Source organism: Cibotium barometz, chromosome 33 (genome assembly GCF_041138505.1).
Source record: "Cibotium barometz isolate CiBa-2024 chromosome 33, ASM4113850v1, whole genome shotgun sequence".
Lineage (NCBI taxonomy): Eukaryota > Viridiplantae > Streptophyta > Polypodiopsida > Cyatheales > Cibotiaceae > Cibotium > Cibotium barometz.
The window spans coordinates 10,900,089-10,909,644 of record NC_141078.1 but is presented as its reverse complement, the minus strand read 5'-3'; positions in this window follow the sequence as shown (position 1 = coordinate 10,909,644).

Below are 9,556 nucleotides of genomic sequence, written 5' to 3'. Positions count from 1 at the left end.
CTTCCTCCAGAGCATGGTCTTCCTAGGTTAGCTTGAACTTTCCTCATTCTAGAGATATCATGTTTTCAAAATCTCTTCTCAAAGGCCTGGAAATGGAGTTGAACTAGTAAACAAAATGAGACCTAAGGGAGAACTAGGATGTTATTGGATCTTTTTTAATTTTGTGAAGAGAATGAGAGATTGGTCAATAATGGCATGCCATGTTTACAATCCTTTTGTCCAAGAGATGCAAACAACAGCCATTGGGGAATTCAAAGTAGAGGACACTGAAGCACAAACATTGTTTTGGGAGATTCTTAACCGAGTCATGTAGTGAGAAGGATATAAAAAGGCACAATTTAGGGGGTTTATGGGAGATGAAGCTCAAGCAAAATGGCATACAGTCAGAACGGTGTTTAATAGAGGCCCAGACAAGGAGATGAAAGGAAGAGAGCACTCTTTCTCTTTAACAAAGTCTTCACAAACATGCAATTGCATGTATTCCACCCCATTTGCAAGAGGAGTTCAAATTTAGATGCCAGTAATGGAAAGGTGCACCATCGGTACAAGCCACATAATTTGAACTTGATGGTTTGAGGAATTGGCTGAGCAGGCATGTGGACAAATAAAAAATGACCATGTTGGAAACATGGCTTGTGTGATGGCATGGTAGAGTAGCACACTAGGGAGAATACATGGTTGAGGTAATGACACAAGTTGCTATGCACTCAAATTATTCTTTGAGAAACATGCATGTGTACTTTATGAGTTTTTGATTTTTTTTTTTGCAGGCTATGAAATACAATGACAAGTTTTTGGTGCCCCGAGCTAATCTAGCAGAGTATGTTCATGGAAGCTGGCTAGTAGCAAATGATGGCATGAAATACATTACATTATTTGATGCTTGTGAGAATGACCTCACTGCTTACCTACTACAGAGTGTAAGATATGATGCTTATTTGAGAGGCGGACACTAGGGTATAGGGCCTGGTGTTAAGAATCTCAAAAAAAGGAGAGCTTCTACAGGGTCTACCTCAATTACTCCTCGGACAATAATTGACCTCACCAATGAAGCAACCATGGAGCTCAATGCAGCAACTAGGAGAGCTTCTACAGATGGTGTGTTGAAATATACAAGTGAATAGGGTGTGTGCGGGAACAAGCCCTTGGTTAGAGGCTGTAAAAGAGAATGTGTAAATGTGAGAGAACCTGTGAAAAGGTGAGAAGAATCTACTGGGAGAGAATAAAGGGGTAGCATGAGAAGATTTAGGAAGTGTGGAGATATTCTGGGAAAAGTGAAGAGGTGGAGAGAATCAAGCAAAAGAGGTGGAGTGAATCAAGGAGAAATCAGTGGGATTAGATGCTTGGATGTAAACTCTATAAATTGAGGCATTGGCCTAATGAGAATTTGCTGGTTTTTGATTATCCATGCCTACATTAAGCTATTTGTTAATTGCTCACTAATTACATCTTAATTATTTGCTAATTGCTCACTAATTACATCTTAATTATTTACTGATTGCTCACTAATTACATCTTAATTATTTGCTAATCACTTTGTTAATGATGTTGATTCTAGTATTTGATCCACCATAGCTCATCACATTGCTGTAATTTCAACATGGTATCAGAGCCAAGCCTAGAATTCATCAAGTTTATGAGCCCATTATCTAATTAATTAGGATTAGTAGATAGTTAGAAATTAATCAAATTTTTAGTTATTTTTCAACTCACCTCTGTACCAGAAGCTAGTGGAGGAGCTCTAGCTCCTTGCACACTCAAAATTAGGCCTATTGCTTCTAGTCCAACATAGCCATTACCCTTGTGCTCGAGCCAGTCGAAACAACACAGCAAATCGCCGCCGGACGAAGGAGAAATTGCGTTTTTTGCAGGCGCCTATTTTTGGGAGAAAATTTGAGATCTTCACTTCCACAAATCAAATGGGTCTAATTCCTCTTAGCCCCAAGTGTTTTCAAGCATGCTCTCAAGCATGCTCTACAAGCTGGTGAAGTCAAAATTTAATTTGATCAAGTCTACCGTGAGATCTAAGCTCTTCATCAAATCTGCAGAGCAGCAGGTGACTTTGGTAAAACAGAGATTAAGCATTCAATATTTGGTCAAATCTTGTGTTTCTTGGCTTAATCCTCTACTAGACTAATTGCTATTGATGGCCTTGAAAGCATTTGAGCTCATTTGAAGTCTAAGGCCCCAGATCTGGACTCCCCGTATACTCTGTTTTTTACACACAAAATAGAGGATTAATTTGCTAATCAGTGATTAATCAGTGCTAATCACTGTATTTTGGTACAATTGAGGATTCAAATTAACCATTAGTATATGATACAGATCCCTATAACTTCATATTGCAATTCAGAGTTGGTTTGATACTCCAACCATTCCATAATGTAATTTCTGGTAAAATTATGCTGATAAATTTGTGATAATCATCATTTTGCATTTAACCCTTGGTTAATGCCTGTAAATCTCACTCAAATTCAAGATTATTCATAGCTAGAGTTGCATTTGGGAATGTGCATAAGAATGAATGCTATACGCATTATGTATTGGGCACATTACATCAGTGTAAATATGGGATCAGACACTGCCCTTGTCCAGAATAAGGCAAGAGGTAAGACCTCCCGCATAGATTTGGGTTTGCATTGCATAATGACACAAGATAAACATCAAAAGCCCAAAAGAACTGTCAGCCAAAACATTGAAACATGTTGCTCACATGGAGCAAGAAGACCTGAACGGACAAGCTCATGGCCCCAGCCATGAAAGAAGAAGAACATCTCTTTCCAAGAGGAAGATCCACACCAAGAAGAAAAGCTGAAGGAAGACATGGACATGAGAAGAGAAGTTGCCACAACAAGAAGACTGAAAGAAGAGGAAGACATGGATGCGTGAAGAGAATCTGCCCCACGAGAAGAAGACTAAAGAAAAGAGAAGATGTGAGGCTCTAAAGAGTGAGGAGCCAAGTGAAAATCTCAGAGAGAGAGAGAGAGAGAGAGAGACCCCACAACCCAATGTAACCTGCCCCAACAAAGTAAAACCACCTATGAGGCCACCGATGATGTAGGCCACGTGGTAGATAGATGTATGTGTGAGCACTATAATCAAGGTCGCGGGGCACTTGTAGTAGCCTTGGACACATAGAGAGAGAGTGTGTTAAGAACTATGAGATTAGGGACTTGAGGCACTAGTCGTGGGCTATCAAGTAAGAGAGAAACTTGGTACAGGGTCCAGGTGTGCTAAGTTAACTTGAGGGGAGGTGTGCTAGACACTGGTCACTCACGGACTATCAAGTAAGAGGGAAACTTGGTATAGGGTCCAAGTGTTCTAGGAGTATTCACTTGAGGGGAGGTGTTGAAATATACAAGTGAATAGGGTGTGTGCGGGAACAAGCCCTTGGTTAGAGGCTGTAAAAGAGAATGTGTAAATGTGAGAGAACCTGTGAAAAGGTGAGAAGAATCTACTGGGAGAGAATAAAGGGTAGCATAAGAAGTTTTAGGAAGTGTGGAGATATTATGGGAGATATTTTGGGAAAAGTGAAGAGGTGGAGAGAATCAAGCAAAAGAGGTGGAGTGAATCAAGGAGAAATCAGTGGGATTAGATGCTTGGATGTAAACTCTATAAACTGAGGCATTGGCCTAATGAGAATTTGTTGGTTTTTGATTATCCATGCCTACATTAAGCTATTTGTTAATTTCTCACTACGTCTTAATTATTTACTAATCACTTTGTTAATGATGTTGATTCTAGTATTTGATCCACCATAGCTCATCACATTGCTATAATTTCAACATGGTGATGCTAGAAAAACACGTAGAAAGTGAGCAAGAGGCATTGGACAACCCATCAAGAAATTAGACTCTCATCGGCCTGAGTATGATTATGTTACTCACACCGGGTGCTCATAGACAACAAGCCACTCAGGCAACCACTAACCAAAGTCAAAGAGAAGATGATTATTCACCCAACCAAGTGGGCCATTAGACAGACTAAGCCAGGGTGTGGAGCAAGATTTCTAGGCTATCTACTCGGAGAGGGTAGAAAATGTGACAAGGCTATTGATGGGAAAGGGAGAGGCGGTTTGGTGGGTGTACCGGCACCATGCTTTGAGGGACTCATTCAATTTCTAGGTGGTGTTCGAAAGCAGATTGTGTGGTTTTGTGGTGACGATGTGAGTCATTGAGAATCTTGTGATATAGTCATTGAGAAGCGTGCTTCTAGGCTGACAGAGTGGCCACTGGCACAAGGCACAAATCTTACGAGGGCAGAGATTGAAGGTTTATGGGATGCAGGGTTTTATTTATTGAATATTGGTCCTTCAAGGGGAAGGGCTATTGGAACTACCCATGACACAATGGAGGGGGAAGCGGGAGACTTGCATGGTATGGATGCCAGGCCAACACATCGTGGAGGTAAAAACATTGTTGTTTCAAGGGTTGTAACAAAAGATATGGACGCAAAGATGATCCTGGCTGCTAGCCTTTAGTGTCAAGTTATTGAAAGGAATGTCAATGAGGACGTGGAATTTCTAGTATCAACCACCTTGCAAACATCTATACTACATATACACAAATGAACTGGGACTTCAAGTAGCTACGTAGAGACACCAAACAAAGAGGGAATTGGGTTAGGCACTCAAAATTTTTGTTGACAGGAGAGAGTGATGGGCAATGGAAATCTTTTGGGGTGGTTTTGTGTGTCTTTTTTGGGTTCATGGTTTTGTAGTAGCTGAAACAATTTATGTGCACATATTTACGCGGGCTCGTAAAGATTACACTACAAAGATACAAGTTTTTGCTTACGAAGTATGCATTTTTTGTGCGCAAATTTGAACAATGGTGTGGGGTCCTCCAATGTCATGAAAACTAATTTCTGTATAATCCATGGTTATATACGATGGGTGTGCTAGAACTTATGTTATGCTACAATTTTGTCTCTTTGTTCTTAATTGCATGTTTCACTTAACTGTATCATTGTGAGTGAATAAAGCATAGCCATGCATTAGGTTTTTGACTTAAGATTTATCGTAGGGGTGTCTCTCCAAGAAACTACAATAAATTGGACTGTTATTTTTTCCTATGTGGCTTTTGCATACATTTATTTATTTTCCCCACACTCGAATGCTCAAAGGTTTTTGCTTGGAAAATGGACATCCCTTGATCAAAGTAATGTATCTCTACCCAAGTCTATTAGTCACAACACTAATACTGCCTTGCCCTACATGCTACAAGTGCAACCACTAGGCCACTTGGCTGCTTAATGTTGGAAGAATGTTAGACCATCAACTGCTCAACTTCACAACATCGAAGGGGTGCCCGACGATGATGGTGACAACATCGAAGAGGTGCCCGACGATGATGGTGATCACAACATCGAAGAGGTGCCCGACGATGATGGTGATTACACTCTAGATTGGTCCAAAGACACCCTACATGATGATAGTAATCTCAAACAAAGCGATATGCCAGGTAACCCTATTTCATTTTATTCTTTGCTTAAGATGAAGGGTAAAATCAGTGGCCATGATATTGTTGTGTTGCATGATAATGGTAGTACTTATGATTTTATTTCAGAATGTATTATTAAGAAGTTGCAATTAAAAACACACCCATCACTTTATAAGGTTAAATATGCATTCCAAGGTACACATTATTACAATGGTAGTAAGGAGATTAGGCAACTAGAGATTGTTATTGGTCCTTATAAAGAGAAAGAGATTTCTTAATTGCACCACTGCACACTAGTGATATCATTCTAGGTATGCTCTTTCATCATCAATTCAATCCTCAAATTGATTATGACACACATACGATGTGGATCACACACCAAAACAAAACTTTAACTCTTTATAGTGATACCACCAATGAAATTTTTCCACTATTATCACACACAAGATAAACATGCTTTACGCAAACAAGACAAAGATTACATGATATATGTAAACAAAATCGGGGTATACTTTTTTGGCGAGCATTTTTGAGCAAGCGCTTTTTTGGTGTTTAGGCAAGCGGTTTCTCTCTCTACACTTCCTTCCCTCTATTGTCTTGCACATTGCAACTCATGGTGACAGTAGAGGAGAGGAGTGGATGCATACAAGAGCACTATACACATTGCAACTCATTTACAACTATCAATGCATATCAAGTTACAACTACCATTGCAACTCATTTACAAAGTCACCATATTATGATCTTAACTTCCATTTTATATTCCCAAGCAAACTTACAAGGCCATAGCATTACATGACAAACACCTACGACATGACACGATCATTTGTACTTTTTTACAAAGATACCATATGAAAGCATTTTGGGCCTCAACTATCATCTTCGCCTTTTCCATCTATCCTAACTTGAAGGTGGCAACTTCAACTCTTCTTTGCCTCTTCAATGATGCCAAAAGCTCTCCATATCCCAATTGCTGAAGTTGCTTTCACCTCTAGCATGTTCTTGGCTACAAGGTTTACCACTTGGCATGTTTTCAACTTCTTGTAGAGCTCATTTGCTTCAGGCGTTGTTGTCCATGCCTCTAAAATGGCATCCGGTTTGGGTTCCTTTTCTTTGAGTTGCATGAAAGATTGAAGAGCCTTACTTAAGACGGTTGCAAATGTAGTAGTATTAGGGGGATTAGTAGATGAAGCCATAACCACCCATAAATTTCACAAGGACTTTGTTGCAATATGAAGATATAAGGGGAGAGTGGTGTGGGATGTGTCTAGAAGAAGAGTGTTAGAACATGGCATTCTCTACTATTTTTATAACTTCAAAAGGAATAAAATTTTACTTTTTCGAGCACTAGAATTCTTATTTTAAGCATAAGAAAAACTACTTTAACCACAATTGTTATTATTTTAATGTCTTGATCATACACTCTCTCTCTCTCTCTCTCTCGTTGTTGAGATATCACTCCAATTGCATCATCTCTCTCAAAAATCTATGCCATGGAAGAAGCAAAAAACAAAGGCGTTGTCATAATATGAGTGAACAATAATAATGTCTAAAAACAATATATTTTGGGCATTACAAGCTACTGAAATACATCAGTATGGATGTCGCACTCCCTGATAGAAGAAGGAAGGTGGTATGGGGTAGGTACCTCTACCAAATGGTACAAGTGCGAATGGAAAAAGTGGCCTTGCAAGATCAGGCCGTGGTGCCCACCACCATGAGGGAACTGCAAATGAACCTACGGGGGATGTATGTGGCAAGACATGTCAATACTGGGGCTCCATTGGAACACCATGTGGCCATGACAAATCACTAGACTATGTTGGGCTCATGGGTACTGGGAGGACTAGAGAATATGGTACCCCCACATCCATCTGTTGTTCTCATCGAACAATCTCATTGACCTCACCTCTGAAAACTAGCTACCCAAATCATCGTGCATAGCAATAAGTGGTCTCGTTGAACTAAGGCACGCCTTGTCACTCTCCATGCTGATGCAATGTCATTGTAGTGTCCTGCATGCTCTAGCCATGGACCTAGTACTAGCAAAGCAATCTAGGATTGCATCCCTGCGATCAATGACCACCTGCCATAGTAGAATCCCACAATTACCATATGTACAAATGGACGACAATGTCTAAGACATTGATTATATAACGATTTCACTACTCTAATCGTACACATGATTACCTTGCAAAAGGCTCGCTACGCTCAATAGTATATCGAATGGGATCCCCATATGCATCCAACTGGTATGGGGAGGTTTCCTCCTTCACTTTTGGCTCTAAGAAGATATCAACGCCAACCTCAAAACCTCCACAATCTGCAGCTACCTCGCCTCCCCGCCTGTCATACTTTGGAAGAGTGGACGTACTCTCACTAGGGTGCATGAAGATAGTGGATGACCAAAGCAGAGACTTACTTGACACACTAGGAAGTACATTAGGGAGGGAAATCATTTAGCTTGACTTTGATAAAAACCAAAGAATCCTGCACTCACCTGTTCTTAGCCATCTTCTGACATGACATAAATATCGTGGGGCACGCAAGAATAAAGTCCTTCACAATGTGAAGTTCCAAGTTCCTACCTCCCGCACAGCAATCCCCAAGTGCTCCGTATGTTGAGTGCACACCATAGTGCCATCGGCCTATAGGAACTCTGCAGTCCACAAGTACCTCCTGAAAAACATTCCACCGAGGAACCTCTACCTTTGTGGAGACACGTATATGTAGGAAAATTAGTCCACACCAAGTGCACACCTCCAAGGCTATCAAAGGCATCCATGCTTCCCCACCTTGTCAAAGATCCCATGAATTGTTGCAATACTGCAAGATTCCTGGAATAACAAAGCATGTAAGAGGAGTGCAAACACTATAATGACGATGAATGGAGAGAGTCACTCGCATGCCTGAGAGATTGTACCTGTGTTTTTGCTTTCCCATAAGCATGAGACGGAGGTGATCAACAAGTCAGATGATGAGGAGGAGCACATTGATATTCTAGATGTGCTAGAAAACTAGTATTATATGTTGTCATTAGCATTTGTCATCAAATTATTTAGTGCACTTTCGTTGGTGAGATTGTTGACTATGAAGTGTTTTGCCTTGTTATGTTGCAAGTCGCTCGTAGGATGGCATGAGACCCTCACTATGATTGGCAGGTGGTGTGGATAGTTCTAGATTTTTACATAATCCTTTTGTTGGATGATAGTGCTATAGAGGGTTAGTGGAGCCATGACTTCACTTTTTTGGCCTTTTGATATTTTGCACGTGGGATTTTTTGCCTATGCAGGAAGTTCTGACCCCAACAACCCTACAAACATGCTTCTTCCAGTGCTACACTTCTTCGGGCATGGAGAAGGTGCAATGCTGACACACTTTGTGCCATCATCACCAGCATAAATGATTTTGTTCTCACTCTGATTCAACATACCATATTGAGAAATCAGTATGAGACTCGCAAAACAATCAGACCAAGATTTTGAACCTGGAGAATCAGCTTGCTGTTAAAAAGTTCGCTGAAGGAGAAGCTGCTGAAGCATGTATCTCGCGGATCAAAAATCTGTGAGATCAAATGGCTGTTATAGGGATTACACACACTAGTTAGGAGTTGGCCCAGAGAGGTGTATCCAAATCCTTCCACCATAGAAGTACGACGGCTTGGGATGAGAAGAAGAAGCCAAAGAAGAAGAAGTTTCAAGGGAGTTATTATTACTATGACAAGAAGGGTCACGCTATCAAAGACTGTAGAAAGAAGCACGCTGACCGAGAAGAACGGCACCTTGAAGTCTTCATGGAAGGGAAAGGAGTCAATCGAGAATGTGGAGACCGATCTTGAACTTTGGGTGACCCCATTGAAGAGCTATGTTCATCTGCTAAGGCTCCAGTTGATGATTCATGGATTTTGGATAGTGGAGTAAGAAGGGCTGGTATAGTTCCTGGAAGCCTCTACAGGAACCCATCAGTGTTGTGTTTGGGAAAAATGCTAAATGTCCAGCCGAAGGATCTAGAACCATATCTTTTGTGGCAGCTACACGTGAAGAGAAGAAGCTATCAAATGTGCTCTATGTACCCCAGATAAAGAGAAATCTACTATCAGTTTTGCGATGACGGAT